The sequence below is a fragment of the Rhinolophus sinicus genome, chromosome 14, assembly GCF_057876585.1.
Source record: "Rhinolophus sinicus isolate RSI-liver-muscle chromosome 14, RSI-T2T, whole genome shotgun sequence".
In the NCBI taxonomy this organism is placed as follows: domain Eukaryota; kingdom Metazoa; phylum Chordata; class Mammalia; order Chiroptera; family Rhinolophidae; genus Rhinolophus; species Rhinolophus sinicus.
In genome coordinates this window covers 184,525,001-184,539,348 of record NC_142514.1, presented here as the reverse complement: position 1 = coordinate 184,539,348, position 14,348 = coordinate 184,525,001, and the positions used below count along the sequence as shown (strand labels likewise).

Genomic DNA, 14,348 nt, shown 5'->3' with positions numbered 1-14,348 from the left:
GCTAAGTGGTGGTGTCAGAAGTTCAGAGAAGTCCAAGCTGGAGACAGGAACTTGGGCATCTTACTTACATAAACAATGTCAAAGGTATGAATGAGATTACTCAGGCAGGTCCGAGGACCGGCACCTTTCACAGGTGAGATGCGGTGTGTAGACAGGCTGCATCTTCTGCCCCAAAGCACATGGCTGGTAAGCCGCGGAGCTGGGGTTCAAACCTCGGGCCAAGCCCGTACAGAGCTGCCATGAAGTCTTGCCGCTGTTGACTGTGGGCCCATGGGTAGGTCACTCGGCTTTTCAGAGGCTTGTTTTTCTCATCTATCAAAGGAGGGGTGGGCAGTGGAGGGGCAAGTGGAAGGCAAGGATGGTACACGGTGCCTAGTGGTGCTCAAGCAGGTGGCCAGGGAGCCAGCAGCCGCCCAGATGGGCCACCAGAATGGTCCTGGGTATGCCCCACCCTTTTCCCACCAGTCTCGGACACATGCTCTCATCAGAACAGCCCTTTCTTCCGGGAAGGGGTGGGTTGGGGACCGGGTGAGATTCATGTGCAGAGTCCAAAAGCCAATATATCACTTTACAACAAGAAGCCACCTGCCATCCCACACCTGGAATTCTGGGGTCAGCATAACTTGTGTGGGCCCTTCCCGTGGACATAGGATCCCAGCAAGCAAATCCCTGCCAGCCAGTCGCTGGGTGGCTGGCATTTGAAGAAGGGAAGCTGGAGAGTGATGCAGGGATGGGGGGACTAGGCTGGGCCTCTGGAGTGTCCCTGGGCTTTGCTCGGGGACTGGAATAGGCTCTGTATCCTCAGCCAGCGCCCTGGGAAGGGCGCTGCTTCCAGGTCAGCTCCGGGCTGGGCTGGCAGTCCCGGTGCTTCCGGGACTGCCCGGGGCCCCTTCCGCTGACTAGGTCTTTCTTTAGAGTTGTTAATATCTTTCAAGACTTGGTGGGGGCCCCACTGCCTCTGTGGCTTAGGACTTCCACTTTGGGGCATCCAGAGGCTTCACAGTGTAAATGCCAATGGCTCCTGTCACATGGGGGCTGGGCAGGTGCCTGGCCACACTACTTCCTGTCCCCCCCCTCCCCTGCCAGCTGGCAGGAGGAGGACTCCAGCTGGCCAGGCTCCCTGTGGGGAAGTTGAATTTCCAGTCTCCCCCAGGAGGGCGGCTCCTGGCTGTGCCCTCTGACCAGTGCAGCCCTGGGCTCCCCAGTTTGAGATCCCCAAAAGGCACCAAGGCTTCAGGATGACTCCAGGGAAGTCCTGAGCGCCAACTCAGCGTTGCCAGGAGCCCTGGCCTGCCCTGGGCCTCTTGGCTGAGGCTGGAACAGCAGCCAGCAATGTAGGGGGCTGGGAGACCCGCAGCTGGAAAGCCTGGGAGGAAGCTGTGCTTGGGTTCACTCACTGTCTCCCCTGCCAGGCTCTGGGCCTGGCCTGCGCCCTTGCAAGTCGCTGCCCAGAATACTTGGCCTGGCACTGGGCAGTGACTAAATGGAGGTGTCAGCCTCTTGGGGGTCTGGGGGCTTTACAGGGCTGGGATTTGGGTGTCGGCCCCAGGGGTCCGTGGAGAGCACCAGCGTGCTGGAGTGGATTCTGGAAAACTTGTGTGGAGGACACTGGCATTTGGGGCTGTGAAGGGCTGCCCAGGGCATGGTGCGACATGGGGCCTGGGCACCAAGACGCTGGAGGGTCGACACAGGGCTGTGTCTGCTCATTGCGGGCACATGTGCGCGCCTCTGTGGGCATCCAGTGGGGGGCGGCAAAGGCAGTCTCAGTGGGATGCAATTTGAGTATTTGGAGCCAAGCACTATGAAAACCTTGGGAAGAAAATTTAGTGATAAATCAGAAACTAATAGAAACAAAGCAATCATGTGTTAGGTGTGTCTGTAAACAGGAACATGGCAAGACGAATTCTGATATCACAGGTGTCCCTGAGGCTTGTAGAGTGAAAGGGCAGGAAGCACAGAGCAATGTGCCCGGTGTGCTTCACCTGAGGGGTGGTGAGGCTCTGTCCCCCCGCCCCAGTCAACCTCCAGAGCCCCGCAAGGAAGTCGGGAGGGAAGGTGAGGGGGATAGGGGGAGCTCTGGTTTTGCAGCTCAAGACCTGCCCCTGCCTGTTAGACACATGCCCTCGGCAAATCACTGCGCCTCAACTTACCCATCTGTGGAAGGGGTAATAATGTCTACCACCCAAGGTCGAGGTGGATGGAAAATGGGTAAGCACCATGTTGTTGTTAATGGACCACAGTCCTTGCGGCCATCCACACTATCCACTGCCCCATTCTGCATGGTGTGTCCACTCTGTGCCAGGCCTTGGGGATGCAGGGGAAACCAAGGCACACCTGCGGCTCTTCCTGGAATCTACTTGCCTGCCCTACCTGCCTCCTCTCTGCAGGAACCACGCTGGGCAGTTCTGGAAGACTCAGCCTCTTTCCCCTCTGAGGGCCTTTGCACTTGTTGGCTCCACCTCCCCTAAGCACCCCCTTTTCCTAACATACCCCAATCTCCTTTCGGTCTCAGCTTCCCTAAGGACACCTTCCATGCATCTGCCAGCCTGTGGCACCTTAACTTCTCCTTGAGGTCTGTGTTTTTCACTAGAGGACTGGATAAGGGCTCTGGCTGAAGCTCTCACTGGCTGTCTTAAAGCTTAAAGCTAACCTCTCTGTGCCTCAGTTTCCTGATGTGTAACCTGGGAACCACAAGGGTCCCCACCTCCTGGGGGTTGTAAGGAGTAAATGAGACAGGGCACCAAACTGAGAACCGTAGCTGTTCTCAATTTGTATGTATCCACCAAAGGCTGTGCACACATTGCTCTCATTACTATTTTGTGGTCCCGGTTATGGGACTGCGGGACCCCAAGGGCGACCCCCTGGCGCGTGTGAGCCACTCAGCCGCTCCCCCACCTGCCTGGGCGCCTCGAGGGGATTGCCTCTTTGGTCCTGGCACTGCCCAACCAGGGAAGTGGCAATACCACTGCTTCCCAGAAAGCCTCGCACACAGTAGGCACTCAATAAATGGCCAGTCGACACTAGGAAGCCCGTGGCCCAATTAATGCTCGCTCCCGCCCTCCTCCCTCCCACACTCCGCGGTGGAACGCTCAGGCTGCCCACATGGTTTTTAAGGGTGTATCTGCTTCCAACGACACCCATTTCCACAACAAAGAAGCTCGCTTCCGTGGGACCACCTCCCCTCGGCGCAACCGGGAGGAGCAGTGGGCGCGGAACCTGCTGTCCCCGAGGGCTGCCCGACTCCTGGCTCAGGAGCTGTCCGCGGTGGGTGCAGCTACGCGGAGGGTCTGGGGGGGAAGGGGTAGGTGGGCAGACCCCGCGGGAACAGGACACGCGAGTGGGCCCAAAGCCGGGGTGGCGCCCAAGGGGCGCGCGGCGACGCCGCCTCCAGCCGCGATTTAAAGGGCAGCGAGGGGCGGAGGGATCCCTGCCTATTGCCCGGCACGGATCCCTCCGCTACGAGAGACGCGAGGCAACGGCTCGGCTGGTGCCTCCAAATTCGCTTTTTGTCCCTCCGCCGCGAGGGCACCCGGCGAGGGACTCATTTCTTTCTCGGGTTTCTCCGCCTCCCCCCGCAGAGTCCCGTAAAAGCAACAGAGGCGGCCGGCACAGCGCGATCCGGTGTGGTGTCCCTTCGCCCGGCCGAGGGCACTCATTTTTGTGTCCTTCCACCGTTCCCGGGCGGCGTCCGGGCGGCTCACCGGGGGCGGCGACGCGACTGCGGTGCGGGCGGCGAGGCTCCGGGGCTATGAGGTGAGGGCGACCGGGCTCCGGAGGCGGCAGCGCGGCGCCAGGACCCAGGACGCGAGCCCCGAGGCTGGCGGCTGCCTGTGGGACCCCGCGGCCGCGCGAGAGGCGAGGTGAGGCGCGGGGGGCGCGGGGGCGCGGCGCGGTGGGGGCGGGGGGCTCCTGCCGCGGCTGGGACTCATTTCCTGACAGCGGATGGAGCGGGCGGTGCTGCGGCGTGCGCCGCCATCTTGGATTTTACTCTCCATTTTTCTCTGGAATTATTTTTTGGTGATTAATTTTTTGGGGGGACGGGGAAGTGTCGCCGAGCAGCGCGGGTCCCCCAGCGCAGCGGCCGGGCACGGGGCCTCGACGCGCCTCGAGGAGGAGCGGGCAGCGCCCGGCGGTGAGCGGGGGGCGGGCGCCGGGGCGGGGGGCGGCGGGCGGCGGGCTGGGGGCGGGCCGCGGGCGCGGGGGCTCCCGGCCGGGCGGGGGCCGAGGCCGCGGGCGGCGGGGGGGGCGCGGCGGCCGGGGGAGGGGCGCGGCGGCGGCGGCGGCCGGGGCGCGGGGCCTGCAGTGGGCAGCGCCGCCGGAAGGGAGCGGTAGCGGCCGCCGGGCAGCGCCGGGCCGCCCCGCGGCCGCACGAGGGGAGCAGCCCCGCCGCTCGCGATTGGGGGACTCTGTTTTCCCTCTTCTCCAATGGGCAGCCGTGAACGGTCTCGCCCAATCTGCTCCCTCTGCCGCGCTCCGCTTCGGCTTGTTTTTGTTTGGGCTCGAGCCTCCTTTCTGCGCTCTTCCCGGGCGCGTCCCCCACCCGCCGCCGTCTCCCGGTTGACAGCGGCGGCGGCTCCGGCTGCTGAGCGGGGCTCGCCGGCCTGGCCCGGGCCCCTCTGCGCTTCGGCCTGGCCCCGCTCCGTCGGCCGGCGCCTCGCGCCCCGAGAAAACGCGTGGGTCCTTGCAGGGCGATTGTCCTTCCACGTACCCAGGGATGAGGTGTCTGAGCGTCGCTCCCACCTGCGGGGGGGAAACGCGTTGACAGCTCGAGCCGACTTGTTGGAACGGCGTGGACGCGCGTTGGCCCCGCGGAAATTCGCTCGCTCCATTCGGGTCCATTTGACCCGGTTCTGGAGCTCTTCGTTCCCGTCCATCGAGTGGGGAACTTGAGGGGGGATGAGGGGGAGAAAATGGGTTCTTGGAAGTTAATTTGTAGGAACTTGCCAAGTGAAATCCCCCCGGGGGGGAGGGAGTCTGCAATAGTGGGGAGGCGAGCTGGGCGGTGGTGATGGCGCTTTTCATCAGGACCTTTTGAAACTATTTTGATACATAGTTTTAAACGTGGCATCAGCCGAAACTTTCTCCCTTCGGTCTTCAGGCCTGTAACTTTTGATGGTTCGTTGGAAAAGCACAAACGCTTTGGAAAGGGAGAGGGAGACCATTTTTGTGTGAAGTAATCACAGATAATTGTACATATTGAAAAGCGGCCTTGAAGAATTGCTAGCGCAGATGCAAGTTTACTTCGCAGTGGAACGTGGAGCAACTTGAACCGAGGTGTGGTCCCGTCGCTGTCGGTGTTCCCTGTCTATTAATATTTTCCAAGATGCATGTCCATGAGCACTTTTAAGGCCAACGTGTTTGGGAACTCAGACCCATTTTCCAGTTTTTAATCTTAGACCTTGTACGTCTGCTCTCCCTTCCCCAAGCTGTAGCCCCACGAGTTTCCCATGCCTGGTGCCCTTTGGGCACATCCTGCCCAGCTTTCCTACACCCTCTCCCCCCATTCACACTCATCCTTCAGAAAGAAAGGCCCAGTGAGAATGTCACCTCCTGGCGAAACCTCTTCCACACACACGTGCAGTGGCTGCCCCACTCAGGAGAACGCACACTTCCTCTGTGTTGCCCCGAGCAGTCATTACCTTGTTTTGTATTATATTTGGTTGTTTCCTTGCCCATCCCCTCAGCTTTCTTGTGAGCTTGTTGAGTTATGAAAGTGTTAAATTTATTTCCAAGTTGTCAAGTTTAACTGTATATAGTTCAGTTTTCAAAATATCCTTTCTAATGTCATTAAAAAACATGGTAGTCATTAGCAAAGCAACTTAGTTTGAGAGAAAAATGAATATTGTGGATATTCATTTTTCAAGAAGAGAGTAGAATAGACCTGCTTTTTACCCATGAATTCTGAAAGCAAGCGCTCTTTCCAAGTTCTTTCCAAGTGATCTCTTGCCTATGTTTTCACCCGTCTTCCCGTGCACACTGAACAAGCTGCTTATGCTTTGAGCTCTACATGCTTGAACCAAATACTGGGCAGTATTGGGGGGAGGTGGAGGTGGGGTGGGGAGCGCATCAGAATATGTATATGAAGGAAGTAGTAGCAGGTTGTTTGCGTGTCTTTGAGCAGTTTTGTGGGTGGGGGATGTTGGCGCGTAAATTTGACCCCAGGGTCATATAAATCTGGCATTGAACCTGATTTTTATTTACATGAGTATCAGTTTGTTATAGGACATGAATACATGGTCGGTTGTGTTGGCAAAGGGTATATTGTGTGTGTGGCATCTGAGCAGCTCCCTGTCCGTAGGAACGCCCTACCCATGGCCTTTGAGAGCAACTCCTTTCAAACAAACCACCTAGATTCCATTATTTTATACTCCTGCCTACCACATGTGAGCCTTACTTCACTCACCAAAATCCCTCTCTATGGGCAAATTACAGGACTCTTGTAGACCTAGCACACTCTTAATTATTGAGTCTTCCACACAGTGTTAAAGACAATGGCAGGTATCTTTGTTCCACTCTAACACACTTGGTTACATGAATTTACTAAGTAAACCAGGGAGAACGCGCACGCGGTGGCTGTATTATCTCAGATACAGCTCTCCACTATAGAAGTAAGTTTTATGTATAACATGTACCTTAAGTTTTCAGCCAGATTTCTAGTTGCTTTTTACTGGGGGATGGGTACTTACATGTCTTGGTTTAGGAAATGGTTTTAATTGCTATAAGAAGCACAAACTCATTATTACAAGAGAAAACTTAAAACCAGCCAAAGCACTTTAAATTGCAAGCAGTAGGAAGTTCTAAGCATTCGAACACAGTGATTTGAAAAGTAATTTCCTTCTTGGATAGACTGCCAACTTTGAACTCTTAAAAATATGCTTTCTGTTTGAAGCTCTTAAATTTGCAATGTGAATTAAACCGAGAGCTTTCAGTGACTGAGCTGCACTGAGTGAGCTTCCAAGGAAGGGTCCTAGCAAATGAGGGAGTACCTAGGGCTTTGTCCAGAAGATTCTTAACAGGGGAAAGTGTAACAGCTTTGTTTAAATTCTTTCTGCCAACTCTATATCCCACCCCACCCCAAAAAAGAAAACCTCTACAAATCTGTTTTTACTTTAGTTCTTACTAGAATCCCTTTTCTTCCCCATAATTAGGTGTTTCCTAGAAGTGTCTGCTGAGAGGAAAGGTCATGCCTAATCAATATCTAATCTTGTATTTATCTAATGTGATCAGACTTTCTCTTTGTCCCAGTCAAATTAAAGAAAGCGCTTTTCACTTACAAACATATATTGTTTTATTCAGTACACGTTCCCAAATTTTAGTTACGCACATCTTATTTTAAATGCATTGCAGGATTTTACTGTTTTAAAGGCATGCTATAGAGAGGATCCATCTGTACAGGAAAGAATCATCACCTTATTTTTGTAAATCCACATTAATGTCTAACGTTAACTTTTTTTAAAACTTTTTCTCTGTTCCCCATATTGTTCGGAGGCAGTAAGTAAGTACTTACATAGTTGGTGATGGAACCAGGAACTATTTGCATTAACTCTGAAATATTCTCACAAAAGGAAAAAGAGCACTGATTTCCATAGTCATTGATGCTCTAAATTGTGTTTTGCTTCACAATTTCCTTTCCTTGTGCTAAAGGGTTCCTAGGACCGTCGGACCAGTTTGGTCACTCACTGCCTCTGGCTCCTTCATCTGCCAGCCAGATGTGGGGCTGGCAGGTGTCTGTGTGAGACAAACTCAACCACCACAGTCTTTTAGGGTTGTATATAATTATGACTATATATACATATAATTCTGGGACTAGATGCAAGACTGTTGGAGTAAGAATCAATTCCTGGATAGGACCACACCTTCGTTTCTTCATCTGTAAAATAATTAAACAATACCTGAGATCACTTTCAATCCTAAGTTATAGTTTATCTTTTACACTTAATTGCCACCCTGCTTTCTTACTTCTCAGCGCTGTTTTAATTATATGTGATATCTAATGGGTTTACATAGTTCATCTGTATAGTCCATGTAGTTTTTCCTTCCTTTTTTGAAATGTTATTAAATTGGTGGTATAGCTTATGATCAGTTGGGTTTAGACTTGAGAGACTCGGGTGTATCAATGGTCCCAATAGTGTCGTTAAGGTCTGTATGGCTCCTACTTGTCAGTTGCACCTCTGCAAGCTGTCTAATTTTCTGTATTATAACAGTTCACTAAAGACGGAAGTAACTAGACCTGGGGAGCATCCTCAGTGCTCCACCTCTTTACTTATGGTCAATGCACGTGTGGCCCAAATAGTGGAGTAAACCCTAGAGTAGTTGAAACACTAGGGTTTTAGACCTGGCCTTACCACTTAATAGCAATTTGACTTCAGGAAAGCAACTTCATTTCTGAGCGTTAGCCATCTCATTTGTAGTGATAGTACCTCTCACCTACGTTATGGGGCTGCCAGTCTGCTGACCTCATGGTCCTGGGGGTTAGGGTGAAACAAACGCCTGTGTGCTAACTGGCGCTTCTTTGTAGGAGCACCTGGTCAGCACATCTCTAATAGCACTGCGATTGTCTCAGGTCTTAGGCAAAGACCCCTTTGGTGAAGGGTCATCCTGCTTCCTGTCTGGCACCTTCTGCCCTGTTCTTCAGGCACCCGGTTTTCACGTGCTTCCCGTTGGTTTTGCAAGGTCCCCCACTCACCTAGTAGCCCTGCCTGAGCTTCCTGAAGGCTGGTGCTCTCATGCGCCCTCTGGTGTTCTCCGGGCGCCAGCAATATTCCAGCACCACGAACAGTGCCTGGTGGCTCCCAGTAGGTTCTGGATAAATGTCGGATTGAGTGGATTCTGGATCTGCAGAATGAGTCATTTTGTCTGTGTGATTTGTACAACAAGGTTGGAATATCTGGTACAGCGTAGTGATCTCTGAGGAGTATTTTTATTTTCAAGGAAATGCTTGTGTTGCATGAGGTGGAGGGATATGTATTTTTAGCAAGAAGATCAGCCTGATCTTAGGAAGACGGAGCCCCCCAACTGAGGAGTGGGGGGGGGGGGCTGCTCCTTCAGCCACAGAGCCAGTCGAGTTTGGGGCTAGAGAGACCATATGGAAACCTTCTCCCTTCCCCTTAATAAAGAAACAAAAACAGACTTCAGTTGGGGCCCAGCAGAATTTAGACAAAGGCAGTTGCCTCAAAAATTGTTTGTGGGATGTACATAGATACCAGGAGAGTTTTGATGGAAAAAGGGGATTGTTTCTATATTTATACTTTTGATTTATTTTCCCTGATTATCCAATCCACAGTCTTTCCCATACTATTCTCCTAACATCCTATTTCTTCCCTTTATAGTTCTTACCAGAGTGTATGGTCTCCTGCTTATTGGATCAGTTGTCTCGCTTCCCACATTGGACTGTGAGCTCCATGAAATCAGGAACCATGTCTGTTTTGTTCTAGGGTCTTTCTCTTTAAATATGAGGCAAAGTACAGTAGGTCCTGGCTGAATGTCGTCGATAGGTGACTTGAAGTGAAATGACGTGATGAAGCCAGTTGTACCACAGGCTAGTTGGTATACACAAAGTTAAGCTCCCGTGGCATCTGACCAGTGTTGTAACAAAACGACGTTATTTGAGGACCTGCTGTATGTTTAAAATTTTGAGTCAGGATTGTTTTGCTTTCTTATATTGTGTCAAGAGTGTACAGTCTCTGAGTCCCAGCCTCGGCTTAATGTTTTCTAATTCTTTCAGGCTTGCTCTCATTTGTAAAATGGGGGTGATGATAGCAGTATCTTGTATGTCATTGTATAATTCAATATTATGTTAGTATATTTAGTATGTTGTGTATGTTAAAAGGCTGTGATGGGCACATATGCTACACGTAAAGCTATCAGCATAGATTCTGGATCATATAGAGCAGTTGTATGAAATAGTGCCCAGAAAACCAGTGCTAGGAGGTGTCTCTGTGTCATGCCCAGGACTGCCAGGTGGCCTCCCGCAGTCAGCTCTTCGCTCATGTCTTGACCAGACACCTATTTAGCTGTGTGTCGGACACTGAGCTGGGCACGTAGCAGTACATATCCCCAAATGCTGTGAGTGGGGGTGCTGCTTTGCAAGACGTGTCTCTCTCTTTCTCTCTCTCCCTCTCCCTCTCCCTCAGTGCCATTGTGTCTCTCGTCATTTTATTTCCTCTCCCTTCCCCTTTTTATTTTCATTTAACTGCCCAGGATAAAGCTCAAAAGTTGTTTTCTTTCTTTCTCTTTTTTTTTTGTTTCACGCATTGGTAGCCATTATCTTGTCAGAAGAAGTGAATTACTTTGGGCAGGTAATTTATCTCTCTGAGCCTGTTTCTTTTACTCTAAGACTTTCTGCCCTGAAATCCTGTGATTGTTTGAATTGAAATAATGTTGGACTGCTTGGTAAACTGTGAAGTCCTTTTTATTAATGTTACTCTTTCCAGTCCCCACTTCCCCCCTGAGTTCTAACATCTTACGGCAGCTCCACCTGAGTGGTGTCTGCCTCTTCAAATTTCGTACGTCCACACGTTCTCCTCTTTCCTGCAGGCACGTCCCTAGCTCGGTCAGTGGCAGTCTTGCAGGCACCCCAACTAGAGAGTTCCGACTCGTTTGGAATTCCTTTATGCCCCTCACCGCCTGTATCTTACCTATCTTGCCGAGGTATTGAAGCCCCAGAGCTTTTCTGTCTTCCTGTTGCATTTAATTCCCTAACTGGTCTCTCTGCCGCCAGTCACATGCGTTCCCACCACTGGGACCCTTTGTAGAGTACAGTTGGGTGAATCCTCCAAGCTGTCATCTGTATAACAACAACCAAAGTACCTGCTTTACAGGGTGTGGGAATTAAGTGATAAAATACATTGAGGAAGCACTTAATGAATGGATGAACTATTTTTATTGTTGTTTTTAAAAATGGAATTACAGTAAGAAAAAGTAATGTTTTACCAGATACACAACAAGCTAAATTCCACTGTGACCAAGTGTGTGGTCCCTCTGTTGACATGTGAGGTGGTTTGGTGGGACTTTTATTCTTCATTGTTGGCAGCTGTCACATTCCTTCTCTTCCGGAGCAGCAGGGGATAAAGCTGATCTCAGCTCTGTGTCATAAATTAGCGCCCCAGTCTCTCTTCTTTCTCATGAAAACTTGGACTTTTCTGAATGGATGAGGCGATGGGATTTTTGTTGTTGAGCGAGTTACGGTCGGATGAGTGGAGGGGCAATTTCTACGCGAGTGTTGAAGGTTTTGTGAAGAATACATCACATGGCTGGCCCTCTCTGTTTCTGCCTTAGCTACTTGAAAAGAGGAGACAGTTGGAGACCTTTATTTTCTTAGCCATTTCTGCTCATTTGATCCTGTGACAAACCCAGGAGGAAGGCCCTGTTTTCATTTTACTAATGAGGCATTCGCGAGGTTAAATGACTTGTCCATGGTCACAGGGCCAGAGAGTGATGACCAGAGCCAGGGCGGGAGCCTCCGGGCACGACCCTCCCAGAGTCGCGTCCTGACCCACTGTGTGCGCCGCGCCCTGCGGTCTATGCCTGGCAGAGTAGCCTTGGCCTTTCAGACCCAGCCCAAGAATCGCCTTCTGGAAGGTTTTCCTCACTCCGGCCTTTGCCCAGTAAGAATTGGTGATTCTTTGTTCTACTTACCTCAGAGGTTCTGAGGAACCGTGGTCTGTACTTACAGGCTTTTGACACTAGGTGGCATCTGTTTATAGAAAAGTAAAATGCTGTTTGGGTCAGAAAACAGTAACAAAGGAAGCAGCCTTGATTTTGGTCATGGGCGCTCCTGGGTAAGTAGGTGGATCAAATCTGGAGAGATGGGCAAGCAGGTTGGTTGGTTGGTTGGTTTGCGGAATTTCCCTCAACAACTGCATCCGCTAAAACCTTTATTTTAGAAATAGCTGCTGAGATCGTTGGAGACATGAGTCTTTCTTATATAAAATCCTTTGTTGTGATACATAGCGGGTGTGAGTAAATAAGGAACTGTGAAGCAATATTTTCTGTAACGGGGCGTTTAGACAGGAGTTTATTGCGTGCCCCGCGGTACATCAGTGGCTGAGCAAATGAGTGGCAGTTTTGTAAATGTCTGACTAGACTTACAGGTGGTGGGTATTTGCTGTTGCAGGTGGCCTGCTAAGTGAACAGTGCTACTAGTTTTAGTTTCCATTTTTATTGGAAATGTTTATGTAAATATAAAGTGTTCAGTTGCTACTTCTCAGGAAGGTCTTAGTTAGCTGGGCTTAAGCACCGTGTGTGACTTAATTACATGTGATTGAGATGCCAGCTTTATCTTCAAAATACATAAAGCTCTCTCTGTAGCAGTGTTTCATACCTGCAGGAGAAGAGGAGAGTGACTTTTTTAAAAAAGCATATTTAAAACAACTTTTTAAAGGTGTTTAAAATCTTTTTTCCTGTGATACATTGGAAGTTGATGTCTTTCTGGAGTCTCTTAACTGTGAAGCATTATGACCTGGGTTTACTCTTTCGTGGTCTCTGTATTAGTTTCCTATGGCTGCTGTAACAAATGACCACAAACTGGGTGACTTGGCACAACAGAAATGTGTTCTCAGTTCTGGAGGCCTGAAGTTCACTATCAGTGTCACTGGGTCCAAATCAGGGTTTAGGTAGCGCTCCCTCCAGAGGCTGGAGGGCAGAATCAGTTCCTTGCCGCTTCCAGCCTCTGGTGACTCTTTGCTTGTGGCCACATCACTCTACTCTCTGCCTCTCCTTCTCCACAGTGTGTGGTGCCAAATCTCCCTCTGCCTCTCTCATATAAGGGCTCTTTTGATGGCATGTAGGGCCCACCTGGTAATCTCTCTCATCTCAAAACCCTTAATTTAATCACGTCTCCAAAAACCTTTTTCCTTATCAGCTAACTTTCACAGGTTCCTGAATAGGTCCTGATATCTCTGGGATCATTTCCCAGCCTACTACAGTCTCCTTTAGAGCAGTTAGTGCAGCCACTTTAGCGTGGTTAGGGGTGCTGTCTCACCATCCTGAGGGGTGGGCCGGCATTGTTACGCATTGGTGGGAAACTGCTCAGAAGCCCGCCTTTCATTTGCTTGTCCAAATGGGGCGGAATGGGGCTTCATTCACTACCTGAGCTGCTTGGGAAAGCTGTTAAATTGGCTGAAGCAAAATGTATATGAGTTTGACTACCAACGCTGGAGGAGGAAGGCAGAAATGATACTTTTAATAATAACATGGCATTAGTAATTATTTTACAAGTACATGTTAGAGACCAACTCTTTTCTCTGGCATTTGGTTCTAGATTACCAGTCAGCATTGAATTTGCACGACACCTCCTCTTACAGCAACAGCTCTGCCCTTAGGTGAAGGCTTAATTGTGAATTCAGAAAAACAAAAATCCCCAAGGCTTTTCTTTCATAGCACTAGCACTAAATGAACTCTGACAAGTCATCTAAATTCTCAAATGAAACTTACTTCTGACAACAATATTTATAGAAGCACTTTTAAGGTTGCAGATGTGATCACGACTTCATGGTAGTTTTCTAAGCAGTTGCCCTGTCAAACTGCGTTGTAGTCTTATGACGGAATATTGATCACAAATGCTTCTGGTAGCTTTGCGGCTTCTTACACTGGCCTGATTATGTGGGTCTTTACTGTAGGAGTCCCTGGAGGCTCGAATATGTAGTGATTGCAGGTGGGTTTGGAATAACCATTGATAAAGACCAATTTGAAATTCTTTGATATATTGTAGAGTCCTTTTGTCATGTTAGATTTAAGGGACAGAACTAATAACCACTGAGGCTTATGTGTAGCAGTTAGGTTGGCAACTAGAAAGAGGGATGTCATGAATGGACCTGTGGTGTGTCGGGCCTTGTGCTGAGTTCCAATGATGTGAAAGTACTTAGCCAGTTTACAGGTGACTGCAACGGGGAAGGCAAGTGTCATGCGTACTTACATGAAGGAGCAGGTACGGTGCAGTAAGCACCATGAAGGAGAAACGTTCAAGCGTGTAACAGGGCCGTCTGGGGGATGGAGACCGAGCTGAGGGGCACTGGGGTAGGTTGGCAGCATCCCAAGTGCCAAGGCCAGTGCCGGGAAGACGCCCAGCACACTGGAGGGATGGAAACCAGGCATCTGGAGTGTGAGCTGGGCTGGCCCTGCAGGGCCTGGTGGGCATTGGCAAGGTCAACTCTGTTAGCGGTAGTTACTTGACAATTCCAAAATACTTTCGTTTTTGCTGTTGCATGTAATTTTCACATGTGAGATAGGCTGGACGTGTGAGTCCCTAGAAGGTGAAACTGAGTTTTCGCTTACCTAGTAGGATGTTGTTGGAACATTAGCCTTGAGTGGTCTGACTCCTAGTCTACTGTGGGCTCTTTGCTTCTTTT

The 14,348-nt window shown here is 50.4% G+C and overlaps 1 protein-coding gene across 10 annotated transcripts in view; it reads left to right on the top strand.

Moving 5' to 3' along the window:
* Positions 1–3,082: 3,082 nt before the first annotated feature.
* KMT5B (lysine methyltransferase 5B) overlaps positions 3,083–14,348 on the top strand; it is a 53,158-nt gene continuing 41,892 nt past the window's right edge. For 2 of the 10 annotated variants that reach the window (XM_074336829.2, XM_074336828.2), the window contains exon 1: positions 3,451–3,860. The gene's annotated coding sequence lies outside the window, so the exon portion shown is untranslated. Of the gene's footprint in view, positions 3,265–3,450; positions 3,861–3,953; positions 4,133–5,092; positions 5,275–14,348 lie in introns of those variants that run through there. The other 8 variants (XR_012497658.2, XM_074336824.2, XM_019717498.3 and 5 more) reach the window with 8 other exon arrangements.